This window comes from Megalobrama amblycephala, linkage group LG16 (genome assembly GCF_018812025.1).
Source record: "Megalobrama amblycephala isolate DHTTF-2021 linkage group LG16, ASM1881202v1, whole genome shotgun sequence".
NCBI lineage: Eukaryota > Metazoa > Chordata > Actinopteri > Cypriniformes > Xenocyprididae > Megalobrama > Megalobrama amblycephala.
The window spans coordinates 18076643-18093585 of NC_063059.1; positions in this window are offsets into that span (position 1 = coordinate 18076643).

Genomic DNA, 16943 nt, shown 5'->3' on the forward strand with positions numbered 1-16943 from the left:
TAATAGTATGAAAAAGGACAACATTGCACATTTGTGGTCTGTTCTCGCGATATAATTTACGATATAATAGGCTTGTTTGAGATGCGCCTAGCCTCGCCTGAAGTTCAGCCGAGAGTAGGCGGCTGCAGTTAGGGGAGGAGTGAAAAAAGTGCAGGCAAGACGAACAGTTCTCTGTTCTCGTAGTGGATCAGAACCTACGAGATCAAAGGCGGATATCGCGGGATTCACACTCGTGCGCTGTGTTGCTGATAAACTGGATGTAATTTAAGTTCTGTTGCTTTTATATGAAAATAAACATAATGAACAATACACCCAAAGTACTTGTTATTTATTTCCATTCGAAAGATGTGTGTATCAATCATTTTTACTTTAATTATAAACATGTTTTTATATATTTTTTTATAAATGACAACGTTCGCATAACCCATAGAGAGATCACTGTGTCAGAGAGTTTGGGAATATTCACACATTATTTTTACACATAAAAACATGATATTAGAGTTTTAAAATCAAACATTTTAAATCAGATCAATACATCACGGTTGTTTAAACCAATAAGCTTTAAGCTGTGTCGTCAGCAAGTCGTTTCCCATCGTGCTTTTGGTCAGCGCAGTCGGTGGAGAGCAACTGCGCTCGACTGCAGAATCCGACACGTCCGCCTCGCACTCGCGAGAGGTTTTTGACACACGTCGGCATGACATCAGAGCAAGGCGGCCCACCCTCGGACACATTTCTAACCGGCATGCATCTCGCGGTGATCACCGGTGATCGGTTCTGCGCAGAATTTGCTCATCTCAAACAAGCCTAATAATTCACTGGAAATCTCTCGTTTTTCTCATCACGTCTCTTTCCAGGTATACAATTTATTATCTGTAAAAAGATGGAAATCAATTTGAAATAGTATCACACAATGAAGTTCATGAACATCATTTTTTTTATTAAGGCAACGTATATTACATATATATATATATATATATATATATATATATATATATATATATATATATATATATATATATATATATATATATCTCACTATATTTAACCCGTGGAAAGAATCGCGCTTTTTCATGGCCTGTACCTTGTTGATGTTTTTACACTTTAAAATGTCCTTTTAATGTCCGTTGGTTGAAGGGTGAGTAGAATAATGTCATCTCATTGTACTCAGTTTAAAAACAAAACAAAACAAAACAAAACAAAACAAAACAAAACAAAAAACCGTATTTTTGCGTTCATAGAGCCAGCTTTTCACTGACTGTTTACAACCTAACGGAAGTTACACCCATAATTCGCGCAAAGGGAATAGGAATAAGGTGGATAGTGAGTGTATACTGTCAAACCATTTCAAAATGTTTCCAAACTTTCCGACTTTTCAAACAGTCCGAAGCATTGATTCTAAACAAACGATTCGTAAAGGTTATTGAAGCCTCAAGAAGCTCGAGAAGCAGTTTCTACCGTGGAGAAACACCGCGACATAAGTCATGTCAGAAACATACGTAAATACATGCCCACTCACGGACTTGTTAATTTAAGTTTTGGGCCTCATATTTTTCACATGGCATGAACAAACTAGCGTTCAATTTTTTTAGCGAACCACTTATTCTCAGGCTGTGCCGCAAACTTTCAAAACTTCTGGTTTGGACTACTTTTATGATATTTAAGGAGAGCTTGACAGATCAGACAGATCTGAAATCGTTGTATGGATGCTTTAACTGAAAATAACAACAGCACAGGTTTGGAACGACATGAGGGTAAGTAAATAATGACAGAATTTTCATTTTGGGTGAACTATTTGAAGCTAACTTCCTCACAGCTTTCCTGTGTATATTGTGATGTTTTCTCCACACTGACTGAAAGAGAACTCAATTAGAGGTTGTCTTGTTTCATGCAACTATTAAGTGGAGTCCTATCTCATATCAAAGATTAAGAAACTTCACGCTTAACTTTTCACTAACGTTACATTTTTTAAGTGGAGATTTCTGGCAGATAGCTTTTTTTCTTAGGATAAAAATATAAAAGAAACAGTCTATGATGTTCAAACTAATGTCTTTATGTAAGCTTCACTTGCTAGGGTGAGACTCCTGAAAATGTCTGGCCTTAATAACCAAAGATAATCCTTCAGTCTTTTAGTTGGTCTAGTGGTGTGGATCCTGCTGTTTTGAAGAGGACATTTGATCTTTGAGATTGGATTATATCTCAGGAAGTGGAGTCTATTGGACTGAGCTGTATTGGTATCTTTTATCCGATTGGTGAAGTCGGATATCAGGCCATTATTCCTGTCTCTTTCCGGCTTCTGATACTAAATCAAGTTTTGAGGGTGAGACACAAGCATGCACATGGATGAAGATAGTTTCCGACTTGGTCTCAATTACTGTATTATATTTTAATGGCCGGACTAGGCAATCAATGTCTTATATAAGAGATCTATAAATAACACACATACTGTAGAAGTAAAACAATTTTTGTGGATTTTTGTACGTCTGTTAGAAAACTGAAATCATTTATCAAACCATTTCATGGTGCTTTAAAATAAACACACCTACACAAACTCACACATATGCACATGTTTTGATTTTTGGTTTGTTTGGTTCTTGAACGTGACATTCTTTTAAAACTCATCCAAAGACCACAAACATAGTTTGACACAAGTGAGATAAATGAGGTAAATGCAGCAAGAGTGTTTAATTTCCAAAAGGAAAACAGACAACACAACACACGTTCACACACACACACACACACAATGCAGGTATATGCTCATGCAATCAAAATTAATGCATATTTATAGTACAAAGACATTTGCATGCAGCTTGAGTCATTATAATCAATAAATCAAACACACACAGGCTTTTAGACAGACCAGACTACACACACATGCATATATTAAGTCTGAGACACATAAAAAATTGGTCTTTCTTTCACTTAAACCTGTAAATAAAGAAGTTTTGATGTACTGATGTAAAATGAAGGTTTGTATTCAATTATGATTGAATGCAAAATATAAGCATATTCACTGTGGTCTCTGTCAGGTGTTGTTAAGGAATAAGGTATACAAACAACTAGAAACACTTCAAATTGGCCTAGTCTTTACTGGAAAATATGGGAGTATCACGACACATAATCTGAGACAATAACCAACAAAGGAATGAACAGAACAGGGAGTATACACATAGCTGTGTCTCATTTCAGAGGCTGTGTGCGTCCATTTGTAGGCTGCATACATCATCAAGGAAAGTAAACGTAATAAAATGATTGTTATTCCTGTGTAAAATAGTGTACTTTCTTTCTTACTTTGCAATCTAACAGTTGTTTTTTTTTAAATGAGACTGCCTCAATGATGTATGCAGCCAACAAATGTGATCTCCGGGGGATGCCGCCTCTAAAATGAGACGCAGCTATATGAAATAAAGGAACTAAACAGAAACAGCAACGACAATGATTGACAAGGTGTAAACTATACTTAAAGGGCTAGTTCACCCAAAAATAAAAATTCTGTCATTAATTACTCACCCTCATGTCATTCCACACCTGTAAGTCCTTTCGTTTCATCTTCGAAACACAAATTAAGATATTTTTGATAAAATCTGATGGCTTAGTAAGGCCTACATCGCCAGCAAGAACACTCCCTTTTTCAATGCCCAGAAAGCTACTAAAGACATATTTAAAACAGTTCATGTGACTACAGCGGTTCAACCTTAATATTATAAAGCAATGAGAATACTTTTTGTGTGCCAAAAAATAACAAAATAGTTTATTTCACGATATCTAGTGATGGGCGATTTCAAAACACTGCTTCATGAAGCTTCGAAGTTTTACGAATCATTTGTTTCGAATCAGTGGTTCGGAAGTGCGTATCAGAACTACCTAAAGTCACGTGAACTATTGAAGTTTCAAAACACTTATGATGTAACGAAGCCTTGTTTACTGAAATCATGTGATTTTGGCGCTCTGAACCACTGATTCGAAACAAAAGATTAATAAAGCTTCGAAGGTCCATGAAGCAGTGTTTTGAAATCGCCCATCACTAGATACTGTGGAATACAGTCGTTGTTTTGTTATTTTTGGCACACAAAAAGTATTCTCGTCACTTTATAACATTAAGGTTGAACCACTGTAGTCACATGAACTGTTTTAAATATGTTTTTAGTAGCTTTATGGGCATTTGAAAAAGGGAGTGTTCTTGCTGTTCCGAAGATGAACAAAGGTCTTACGGGTGTGGAATGACATGAGGGTGAGTAATAAATGACAGAATTTTCATTTTTGGGTGAACTAACCTGATCAGATGCAAATGAGGAGATAATCAGTAAACAATGAAACCGAAACTAAACAGAGTAGGTAAAACAGGAACTCAAAACAAACATAATTGTGACAGTCTCTGACTTTTTTTATGGACGCTTTTAATAAAAAAAAATAAGGTAAATGCGACTTTTTATCTTTACAATTCTGACTTTGTTCTCACTATTGTGAGTTTATATCTCACAGTTTGGACTTCATAACTCGCAATTGACCCTTCGCTGGCAGTTTGATTGACTGCGATATAACCAATCATAAAGCCAAATCCGCCATTTTGTCTGACAAAGCAGTCAAGATTAACGTCGGTGGACTTGAACTTGAAAAATGGTATGTACTGATGTCTTTCCGCGCTTGAAACAACTTTCCTTCTCATGTTCATTCATGTTTATTTGATGCTATAAATTAACTGGTAAGAAGAGATGATCGGTTCACGAGCCGCTTGAGCTGAGGCACTACAGCAATCTGTCACGACACATTAAAGAGCCACAAAACGGTTTTGATTGTTCGAATTTCCTAAAAAATTACACAGTTTGAAAGCTGGGACTTTGTTTAATATCATAAGTAACCTGCTCTGTGTTGTCTGTCGGCGTGTTGTCAGTGTCCTCTTTGCTCGGTGATGTATTTTTCACTCTGTGTGCCATGACAGCGCTATGACTTGTCGGACAAAGCAACAGTAACTAAGGGGGGTGGGTCTTTGCGAAGGGTCAATTGTTAGTTTAGATCAAGTTTAGATAGTTTAGAAGAAAAAAGTTCAGAATTGCAAGATGTAAACGTGATTCAGATTTTTTTCTTGCAATCCAGACTTTTTAGGTATATGGAAGCTTGTTTCCACCATGAAATAAAAAATAAAAAAGGTAATTGTGACCTTTTATCTAAAAAAAAGTCAGAATTTTGAGATAAAAAGTCTGAATTGTCTTGCAATTGCAAGTTTATATCTCACAATACTGACTTTTTTCTCAGAATTGCATGATATAAACTCACAATTGTGAGAAAAAGCCGGAAGTGCGAGTTTATATCACAAAATTCTAACTTTATAACTCGCAATTGCATGTTATAAAGTCAGAATTGCGAGACATAAACTCACAATTCTGACTTTCTAAGACGCAATTGTGAGTTTATATCTCGCAATTCTTGCAAGTTATAAAGTCAGAATTGCGCGATAACTCGCAATTGCGAGAAAAAATCTGAAGTGCGAGTTTTTTTCTTGCAATTGCAAGTTTTTGTCACGCAATTCTGATGAGAAAACGATCAAAATTGTGAGATAAAAAGTCGAAATGAACTTTTTTTTAAATTATTTTTTATTTAGTGGTGGAAACAAGCTTCCATAGGTATAAACTCACAATTGCAAGCTGAATTGTGAGTTATAAACTCAGAATTGCAAGAAATAAACTTGCACTTGCAAAAAAAAGTCAAATTAGAGATAAAAAGTCGCAATTACCTTTTTTATTTTTAAAATCTGTAATGGAAACAAGTCCATAGTTCCATACTTTTTGGACCACATACTTACACATGTGTTTGCATGACTAGACCACACACGTTTTAACACACGCAAACTAATACATTCAAGATGGGCAAGACATTGGCAGGTTCTCTGGCAGGGTCTTGCTGATGTTTCCTTCTAATTAAATCATTCTTCTAACATTTTTAAGATTCTAATTTTGAATATCCCATTAAGAGGGAATTTTTCTAATTAAAACACACAAATAAACCCATCTCTGAGCTCAAGGGAGACATGAATAGAGTTTGTAGAATAAAATGTTGGTGTTAATGGGAATTCCAGCTTAGACTTTTAGCATTGCTATTTATATACTAGGGTATTTTGGTGAACATGTGAAAGGCAAAGACGTGTATATGTAAGAGTCAGAAATAGTGTATGTGTGTGTGTGTGTGTGTGTGTGTGTGTGTCTTTTAATAAAGCCTAAGCAGAGCCTTTGGTTAGAAGATAAGTCTATGAGATAAATAGACACCGACAACATTAGAAGCAGAGCGAGAGCGAGAAATGTAGTACTGATTCAAGTGATCATTTTATCACTGACATATATTAATGCAAATAACCACATTTCAGGAGATGGATGAGCAGAAATGCTTATCTCACTGAGAGAAGAATGCGTCTCCAACATAGTAAAATCTTCAATCACAGTCTATAGAAGGAAGATGAGAGTCAAAAATAAACTGACATAGACCACATGTGAGATACTGCGGGACAGAATGAGCCATCAGGAAGCACTGAAGCCTTGTTATGCATAAAAACCTCCAAATGAAATGTTAGAGCACTTTGGCGTTAAATATTACAAGAGTTTAGCCTCAGAGTGATGTTAAAGGGACTCTGTAGTAAACTTGTGTAGCACCCCCCCCCAGTCCATTTTTAATGTTATTCAAGGTTTCTTGCAATAAAAAGTGTCAGAATGTAGTTTTACATGGTAATTTTTAACTTCTCTCTGATTTTTGAATTAAACTGACTTTTTTTCCCTACAGAACCTTTAAGACAATATGCAAATGGCATCTGTAAGGATTTATTTAACCTTAGTGTATCCCAGCAGGCAATTTATTCAGAGACAAGCAGTCCTGAGAAATGCATTATACTGTAGTGAGTGTGACAGGTAGCAGGAAAGATGGATTGCTGCCACTCCAATTGTGAACCATTTCCCAAGCCACCTTTTTAAAGAAACACAAATATTCCAATTTAAAAGCCTTTTTAATTCCTTTTAGTAATGTCATTGACTTGATTAATTTGATTTCTAAGCAGTGATGAACTCTACACTTTCTGTAGCAGCTTTACTTAAAGCAGAACAAAGTAACTTTTTTTACCTTCATAAATAGTTTTCTAAATCCTTACGATGGTTAATTGACTTGTAGTGGTGTGTTTGAGGCGAGCACTAACCCCCTCTGGCACATCTACGCCAAAAAACAGCACTTGCAAGTTGAGCTGCACCGACCCGAAACAATCTCGCCTCATGTTCGCGCGAGAGTGATAAAATGCTTTACGGTAATTAAAAAACAATGTATATATTATGACTTTATATGACAATTTCGAAAATTACCCACCTCCATCGAGATTTCTTGTACTGTATTTGCAAAACTACTGCGCTGGTGAGCGTTGTAGTCGTTGTAATCCAGAGCTGCGCTTGGAGTATTTACGACAGTGTGATTCACTGAAGGAACCTGTAGGGGGAGCTTCGCAAATCTTACAGAGTTCTGCTTTAAAGCTAATCATGCTCTATTAACATGACCTAAAAACATCTGATAGTATATTATAAACGTGACAAAACGAAAACACAATGATAATTATAGTAATTTAACAATGATAAATTTGTAATTTTATTCTTGTAATGTGAAGATGAGGATCTGCTTTGTTAAGGCCTGTAGCTACACACCGGAATGAATATCGCGTGCGATTATCGCCGACGTTTAACGCCTCATGACTAAACAAAGGGCGCCAATGTGAGTGTGCTCACCGACGCGAAAAACGCGAGGCGTAAAAGCGTCATATTTTTAAAAAATAGTTCGTTTTTTTTGGTTTGACACGCCGTGTTAAAAATTGGCAGACCAATGAGAGTGGCGCTTTTTTTCACGTGCATGGAGCTGTTGAAGTTACAGTAAAACATGACTTGGTGGCGCTCAAGCACAAAACGGTCTTGCCGAGCACACATTGATACCAAGACGATGAAGAGAAAGTAAGTAGACGAGGAAGACCCCTACAAACTATCCCTGCATCTAAAACAGCTCCCTAGCTTCCTAGGTCATGTATCAGTATACCTAGGGTGACTATATTTTGATTACCGAAAACCAGGACACTCTGCCCGGCAATGAGATAATCAAATGATACTCAAAGTTTACTCAAAGATGCCTTATAATTTCAGCACATTTAAAGTATGCCTCCTCTGTATGGATATAAAATTGTTATATTACAAAATACTATCTATAACCAAAGACACAAATTCAGATTTCTCAACATGTTGTTTTATGACAAGTTTCAAAAATAACGAATGAAATAATGATAGAAATAATGTCTCTTCTGTATTAGAAAAATAAATAAATAATAAATAACTAAAAAAATACCTCTGCTATATTAGCAATCCAAGTTTAACAAAAATAGCTCTCACAAACTTACAAAAACTAACTAACAAAAAAATATCTATATCTTTAGTTTTCTTCTTCATTCTCGTTTTCCTCTTCATCCTGTTTTTCTTCCTCATACTTGTTTGCCCATCTATATTTTGCTGTAGAGCTGATCTAGAGCTGAAGGTTGCTCTGCTGTTACACGAAGTATATGTTATTCAGTTATAGATGACTGCACAAATCGTGCATACTAATGAAAACATTCTAAACTGTTACCTAGAAGTAAACAACTGTAGTTTGGGCATAAGTCAGCCGCGACGCTGAGAATATAGTTACCTTTATGGAATAATCCACTAATGTCTTGAGATACAACGTGAACTAATATTCTCAGTTGCACGTGCAATCGCGCATGTCTGCGAAACTCATTTATATTAATGTATGCTCCGCCTTCGGAAACCGAAAATCTCCTAACACCGGTCAATTTAATGGTCCAATGAAAAACAATGAAAACCAGGACATTTTCATCACTTTATAAAAAACAGCCAGGACAGTACGTGAAAACAGGACAAGTCCTGGGAAAACAGGACGTTTGGTCACCCTAAGTATACCGTGTAAATGAATGTGGCCGGCTTCCTGATCAGTGCCCTAACTACTGAACTAGGGAGTTGATTGAGACGCACGCTATGGGTGCTCTGCCACTTCTTGGCCACACCAATAGATGTGTATTATTTCTGTATTTTTACTCTTTATTTTTTTTTCTTTTACATTCAAGAAATATAGTTGAGAATGTCTATTTCATAAATATGTTTATTTATTTGCACTACCGTTCACTTACACTACTGTCATTGTGACTTACTTGCACTACCGTTTCTGAGACTACCATCTCTCATATGTCATATATATATATATATATATATATATATATATATATATATATATATATATGTGCCATTTTATATCTGCATTTTTATCTTCATGTAGCCATGGTGAAGATGATCTGCTGAAGTTCAAAATGAGCATCAGAATGTGGAAGGAAGGTAATGGTTGTTGGTGCCGGACGGGCTGGTCTGAGTATTTAAGAAACTGCTGATCTGGGATTTTTATGCTCAAGTTCTCTAGGGTTTACAGAGAATGGTTGAAAAAGCAAAAATATCCAGTAGGGCTGCCCTCAACTAATGATATTTCTGGTTGACTAGTAGTCGTTCATTTTAAGCGATTAGAAGACTAATCACACATTTATTTATAAATCAGCGCTCAAGCGCACGCATAAAGCTTGCCACAGTGTGCCGGTAGTAATGATTATGAATGCGTCGGAGAAAAACAGCAAAGAGACTGCTTTGAACATTTTAATAATTAACTGATGCATCTCCTCAGTAGTGGACGCACCTATATGCATGTTTCATATGGATTACATAACCTGAGAATATTTGTTTTATATTTGAACTGGTTCATTTAAAAGTAGACATTATGTTTAATGTCTATTAGGCAAGTTTACATTTCAGTTCTTTTTTTTTTTTTTTTTTGGCAAGCTTAAATTCACAGAGAGAGACAGCAGACGGCAGTTTGCTTTAAAGGTGCCCTAGATTCAAAATTTGAATTTACCTTCGGCATAGTTTAATAACAAGAGTTCAGTACATGGAAAAGACATACATTGAGTTTCAAACTCCATTGCTTTCTCTTTTTTATGTAAATCTCATTTGTTTAAAAGACTTCCGGAAAACACGCAGATCTCAACATAACACCGACTGTTACGTAACAGTCGGGGTGTACGCCCCCAATATTTGCATATGCCAGCCCATGTTCCCAACATTATGAAAGGCATTAGACAAGGGCAGCCAGTAACGTCTGGATCTGCACAGGTGAATCAACAGACTAGGTAAGCAAGAACAACAGCGAAAATGGCAGATGGAGCAATTATAACTGACACGATCCATGATAGCATGATATTTTTAGTGATATTTGTAAATTGTCTTCTCTGCCTTGCAGAAATCTAAATGTTTCGTTAGCATGTTGCTAATGTACTGTTAAATGAGGTTAAAGTTACCATCGTTTCTTACTGTATTCACAGAGACAAGAGCCGTCACTATTTTCATTTTTAAACACTTGCAGTCTGTATAATTCATAAACACAACTTCATTCTTTATAAATCTCTCCAACAGTGTAGCATTAGCCGTTAGCCACGGAGCACAGCCTCAAACTCATAGAGAATCAAATATAAACATCAAAATAAATACTTTACTCACATAATTAGAAGCATGCATGCAGCATGCATGACGAACATCTTGTAAAGATCCATTTGAGGGTTATATTAGCTGTGTGAACTTTGTAAATGTGCTGTAATATAATTGAGAGCTCGTGTGGCAGGGAGCACACGAATTAAAGGGGCGGCGTGCTGAAAAAATCAGTGCATAGTTAATGATGCCCCAAAATAGGCAGTTAAAAAAATTCATTTAAAAAAATCTATGGGGTATTTTGAGCTGAAACTTCACAGACACATTCAGGGGACACCTTAGACTTATATTACATCTTGTGAAAAAAACATTCTTGGGCACCTTTAATTATTTAACAAAAGCACAATGTTTTGTTGTTATTGTGAGGAGACAGAAATAAAAGTAGACTATTCACAGATTCAAAAGATGTATTACTCTTATCTGTATGACCAAAAATATTTGAAGTGCAAGTGATCGCGCCGGCGCCTCCATGTTAGCTGTCATACAGTAAGCACGTTACTATTCAGCTTTCACACTCCGCACAAACACTTGAATAGCCCACATTTTTCTAGGTTAACGTTAAAGTGAGTGGCCATGTCAAGTTGCTGCCACTTACATGTTTCAGATGATAAGCCATATTTGAAGTCGATGAATGATAGGCGAGCGTTTGGATGTCCTGCCCGATGTACTGTATTTACCACATAGACCAGCTGTTAATGATCTGTCTGTCACAGACTGCTTGACTTTCGCCACTTCCTGACGATTTTTTTCCCCCTGCGACTAAGCGACTAATAAAATTTTGGTCAACTAAGCCTCTTCTCATCGACTAATGGTTAGTCGACTATTAGGGGGCAGCCCTAATATCCAGTGAGCGCCAGTTCTGTGGGTGAAAATGTTGATGTCAGAGAATGGCCAGACTGGTTTGAGCAGATAGAAAGGCAACAGTAAATCAAATAACCACTCATTAAAACTGAGGTCTGCAGAAGAGCATCTCCGAACTGCTTCAAAGCAGATGGGCTAGAGCGGTTCAGGCTGCTATTTTCTTGGCATACTTTGGACCATTTAGTACCAACTAGGCATCATTTTAAATACCATAGCCTATTTGAGTATTGTTGACATTTGAGTATTGACCATGTCCATACCTTTATGACCAAAGTGTATCATCGTCTGATGGCTACTTCCAGCAAGATAATGTCACAAAGCTCAAATCATCTCAAACTGGTTTCTTGAATATGACAATGGGTTTACTTTACTTAAATGCCCTTACATGCCTTTACACTATTGTTTACAGTTTTTTTCAATTGCTAACAAGCGTTTAGCAATACTTAAAGTACTTTTTCTAAATAGGGCTGTCGCGGTTAAGGAATTTCCCTTGCGGTATTTTTGAGTGGCTCAATAGCGCGATATGCGGTATTACCGCCATTATATATATATATATATATATATATATATATATATATATATATATATATATTTAGAGAGAGAGAGAGAAAGAGAGAGGTCATATTCAATAACGAAACTAAAGAGCATTGAAATAAAGAGAATGTCAAAATAAGGGTCTACAAAACAGAACATAAACCTGACAATAAGATGGTAGAGCTATTGTTGTGTGTATAATAGTTAGTTTCGATCCTCGAATCTGACTAAACAAGACTTTCTGCTGATATTTCACGAGTATAAGCAGAACTAACGTTACTCATCTCTGCGCGTTCTAGACGGGCTGTCAGTCAGTGCAGTTACATTGTTGTGACACAAGGTGGAGGCAAGGGACTGTCTTTGAGTCTTTAAACCGTTCATTCAACTGCACGTTCAAAAACGCAGATTCATTCAAAGAGAGATGAAATTAAACAAGCTGTTGAAATCATTTTAACGTTGAGCGCCACTTTATAAGGCTCAGCTGACCAGTAATGCTTCGATGGTAAGGCAGAGATTTCGCTATCCTTGGACACGACAACTTTCAGTCGATCTCTCTCACATTCACTGTCTGTTTAGGCTTGTTTAGTGCAAATCTACGGAGCCTCTGTACAAATCACCATGGTACACATTATGCTATCATTATTACCTTATTTAATATTTAGTACACGTGTATGAAGTGTAAAACGAGAAGGACATAGCCTTTCAAAAAATAGAAAACATGCAAATATCGCGGTTGCTGCGGTTTTTGCAGTGTTCTGCGGTTGGCTCGTCAAAAGCGCGGTATTACGAAATTGCGGTTATCGCGACAGCCCTATTTCTAAACTCTTAACACAGCAACACACCTACATCACACAATTAGCCAAACAGTTAATTTTCTGCCCAAAACCTTGTTTTGTTATATAAACACAAACTCTACATTTCAAAATGCTAAAAACCTTTTTCAACACATACTAACTATATCAAAACACAGCAAACCTGATTCAAAATCGAGTTGTTCTGTCAAAACATAGCACTAGTTTTCTATCCAACATGAACAAATAGTCAATCAAAGCACAATGACTGTCAAAATACTAACAGTTGATGCCATTATGAAAACTACATTACTTATCATGTTCTACCTGCATGACAAGTAATGTAGTTCTACCTGCAGAAAATATGAAATCCATAGTTTTTAAAATTCAGTTTCCTTTTACTGCAGTAAGTATAATGCATGTAAGCCATTCTACATTTTTGGTTGAGTGTTGAATGTGTGCATTCTTGGCAACAGAAGTGAATCATTATTTTATAGAATGTGCAGTAGAAAAAGAGAAGAAGAAAGTAACAGAATTGCTCAGGGCAGCTACTGGTCAGATGAGTCCCCTATGCATTGTCCCTCTTGGTTGAAATCTCTTTCTGGGGTTGGGTGTGTGGTGTTGATGGTGCCCTCATAGAGGGTGGGATGGTGTCCCCTTGGTAGCTAGTGCACTAAGCAGACCACATATTCTGCATATATGGAACAGTGGTAGTGGAATCGCTGTAGTAAAAGCTTTACATGAAGCTTTTACTGAAATGAAAACATGAAATTGCTGCCATTGATCAACAACAAATCCAAAATACATGGCCTTTGGTTACTGTTGAAGCTTTTTTTCCGCCACAGAATAAAAAAAGTATAAAAGGTAATTGTGACTTTTTATCTCACAATTCTAATTTGTTATTAATTCTTATTTATTTATTTATTTTGCAATTGTGAGTTTACATCTCACAATTCTGACTTTTTTTTCCTCAGAATTGTGATATATAAACTATAGGAATTGAGTTTAAAAAGTCAGAATTGTGAGATAAAAAGACATAATTACCTTTTTTATTTTCTATTCAAGAAATAAGCTTTCATAGGTTCCACATGTAAGGGGGAAAACCATAGAGCACAATCCAGCACACATTCTTCCTCCTCTCCCATACCTCTTCTTCTCCCTTGTCCTGATCCAACTTCTCCTCTCCTCCTTCATCTATTCTTCTCCCTTAGATATTATTTTCTCTCTGCTCCTCTGTGTTGTTCTTCATACACACTGAACAAATCCGATTCAAAGAGTCCTATTTTACTGTGTATGTCCATGCAATGGAAAGAAGTCCAACCCCTGACTATGCTTCCAACTGAGACTGGAATCTGCTATTTCTCAATATTTCAGTGATCTGCTAATTAAAAATGCTTATCAATTGTTTCAGTATTTGTTTTATATATTTTTTCAATACTTTTGAGCTGCTGTTGTTGCAAAAGTATAGGTTTTATACTATATTTAATGATTGGATCATTGGGCCTTCATTTCTGACTTGCTGTGTTTAAGCATTTGCAAATAAGATGAGAAAGATCCATGAATTTTGATGTGGGGTAAGCTTATATGAAAAGAAAATTTAAGCATTTAAGAAATGTGTTAACTGACAGCATTTTGTGTGAAACCGACATGAATTGTGTTAATGGTATGGTCACAACAGACGGATGTTCTGCTAAATGTGTTTAGAGTTTTGAAAATGTGACTACAGAATGGACAAAAGTATGTTAGCAAGTGAAAAAAACTGTAATATATATTTTTATGTCTTATTAGATCTTTTAACTCAAGACTGTAGTTGAAACCGCTTTTATACCAACCAACCAAAGCGGATTTTGATGTCAGTTGGACTTAAAAAGCTGTAGAGTGAAACTTAGAGTTTGTCTGCACTTACCAAAATCTTTTATTTAAAAAACCCCCCAAAAAGTTTAGTTTCTTTAGTATGTTTTTCTTTCAAATTTTCTTTTTTAATTTAATAAAAACAGTAATTCTATTACATATGGCAGCACCTAACAGCAGCAGGTTATAGCATATGCCTAAGGAACAGTAAAGCAAAGAGCAGATTTCTTTAAATTGCCTTGGACATTGCGCACTATCACAAAGACTCAGATCTTCGTTTCCAGCTATATTAGCCAGCTAAATGTGGCCCTCATCCAGCTGAGTAAACAACTTCCCACAAAAATTTATAATCACTCTAAATTTTGTTGACAAGTTTAAAACCAGCTTGTCAACTCATTATCAAATGGCTTGCTGCTTTAAGCTGCCTCACAAACGAATTATGCAGATGACTTTGACGATTCCCCCAGACGCCAAGTGAACCGCTTATGCAGGTGCTCTAAATTAGCAGAATAACGTAATCACAATTCACATGTGAATCTGTGCATTAGATCATTTATTCGGTATTTAATTTTTTATTGCTACAATCTGCTGTGCGTTTAAGCTTGTACATGTAGAAATACGTCCAGAATAGGGCTTGCATTACTGCTCATTTTTACTAGTCGTCAACTAGTCAGTGGGTCAGTGTTTACATAAAAAAAATGACTCACAAACACCATGTAGCGTCAGCCTTCTTCACTGTTTATGGCAAATCCAAAGCTGCGTTGATAGAGAGCCTGTAAGTGGAGAGAAATATGATTTTGGTGAGAAGGAAAGCATATCTCACTTGCCAGATTCATGCAGCATGAATTGTCATTAATGGTGCAAAAATGTCAAGTTGCTTCTGCTTATAGTTTCTGTCAGCATTTGGGTTGACATTTGATTTGTTGCAAGGTGGTTTTGGCAAGATATGTAGATTATATGTGAGCACTCTGAAATAACTCAGACCACTGGCTTCACTTTATTTTCATTTTCAGTATACTATTTTATGCATTTTAAATATATTTATTAATATTATGCAATTATATATTTAAACTCTCTCTTATTTCAAGCAAATGTTGTTCTTTTAAACTTTACATTCACCAAAGAATCCAGAAAAAAAAAAAATGTATCACATTTTTTCAACATTAATATTAACAAGAAATGTTAGATCAGCATATTAGTTTTTCTCAGTTGATTTGACACATTTCTCCAAACCCAGATCACTGCACTTAAAACAATTATCACAGCACACTAAACACACTCTTACCTTAGCCAAACAGTTCAACTTTATTGCATAATGAAGCATAATGAATCTCTTTTGCTATAATCATAACTGCAGGTGTGTTCTCTATTGATTTTATTACATATTCAGCAGACAGACAAGTGCAGATATGTTACCATAGGAACAAACTAGGACATAATCAGAAACAAAGGAAACGGAAGCCTCTGGCTCGCGGGACCGAGGTGTATACGGGGGCTCGGCAGACTGGGGTGGCGATGGAGGGAGTGAGGATGAAGAGGAAGCCAGAGGGAAGGAGGAGCCTGGTGGATCTGAAGGGGTGGAGGGTCAAGGTGCAGCCGGAGACCCGAAAGTCCATGCCGGAGGCAGCGCGACAACTGACTGAGGCTGTGCCGGAGGACAAGGGAGCCCGGAGGAGTCCCAGGGCTGACAGACCACGGTGAAGCATAGGGAGCTCAGAGCCGGGGCAGAGCTGACTAGCTGAGGTGGAGACATGGACCTCGAGGCCTGAGGTGAAGCCAGGGAATCCAAGACACCTTCCGAGTTAGGGATTGGGAAGCTCGAGGTGAAGCCAGAGAGTTAAACAGAGTTAGCAGCGGGGGCAGAGCCGAGGAGTTGGATGACACAGTGGAGATGGCGGATCCAGGGGACTGAACGGAACCAGTTGAGAAGATGAAACCAGGAAGTCGGGTGGGAACAGAGGAGGAGAAAGGTCTCTTGATGGGACCGGAGCATCTAAACGCCAAATCGAGAGTTGGGACTTCAGAGAAACTGGATTTGCAGACCACAGGTCAATAAGTGGTCTGCACCTGGCTCTGGGATGGACTGGGCAGTGCACCTGGCAGTGACTACAGGATGACCTAGTGGCAGGCTCTAGCACTTGGTCTGCGGTAGGTGTGGGCCCAGGCTCCTTCTCTGCCTTGCAGATGATGATAGAGGAAACACTGTGCAGGAGCACCTAAGTACTCCACCAAAGTTTTGAGTGTCGATTCTCATATAGGTTTAGTAGATTGCGATCCCTCCTACGTTTACCCTATGTGTTCCTGAATGTTAAGAAGTTTGAATAAA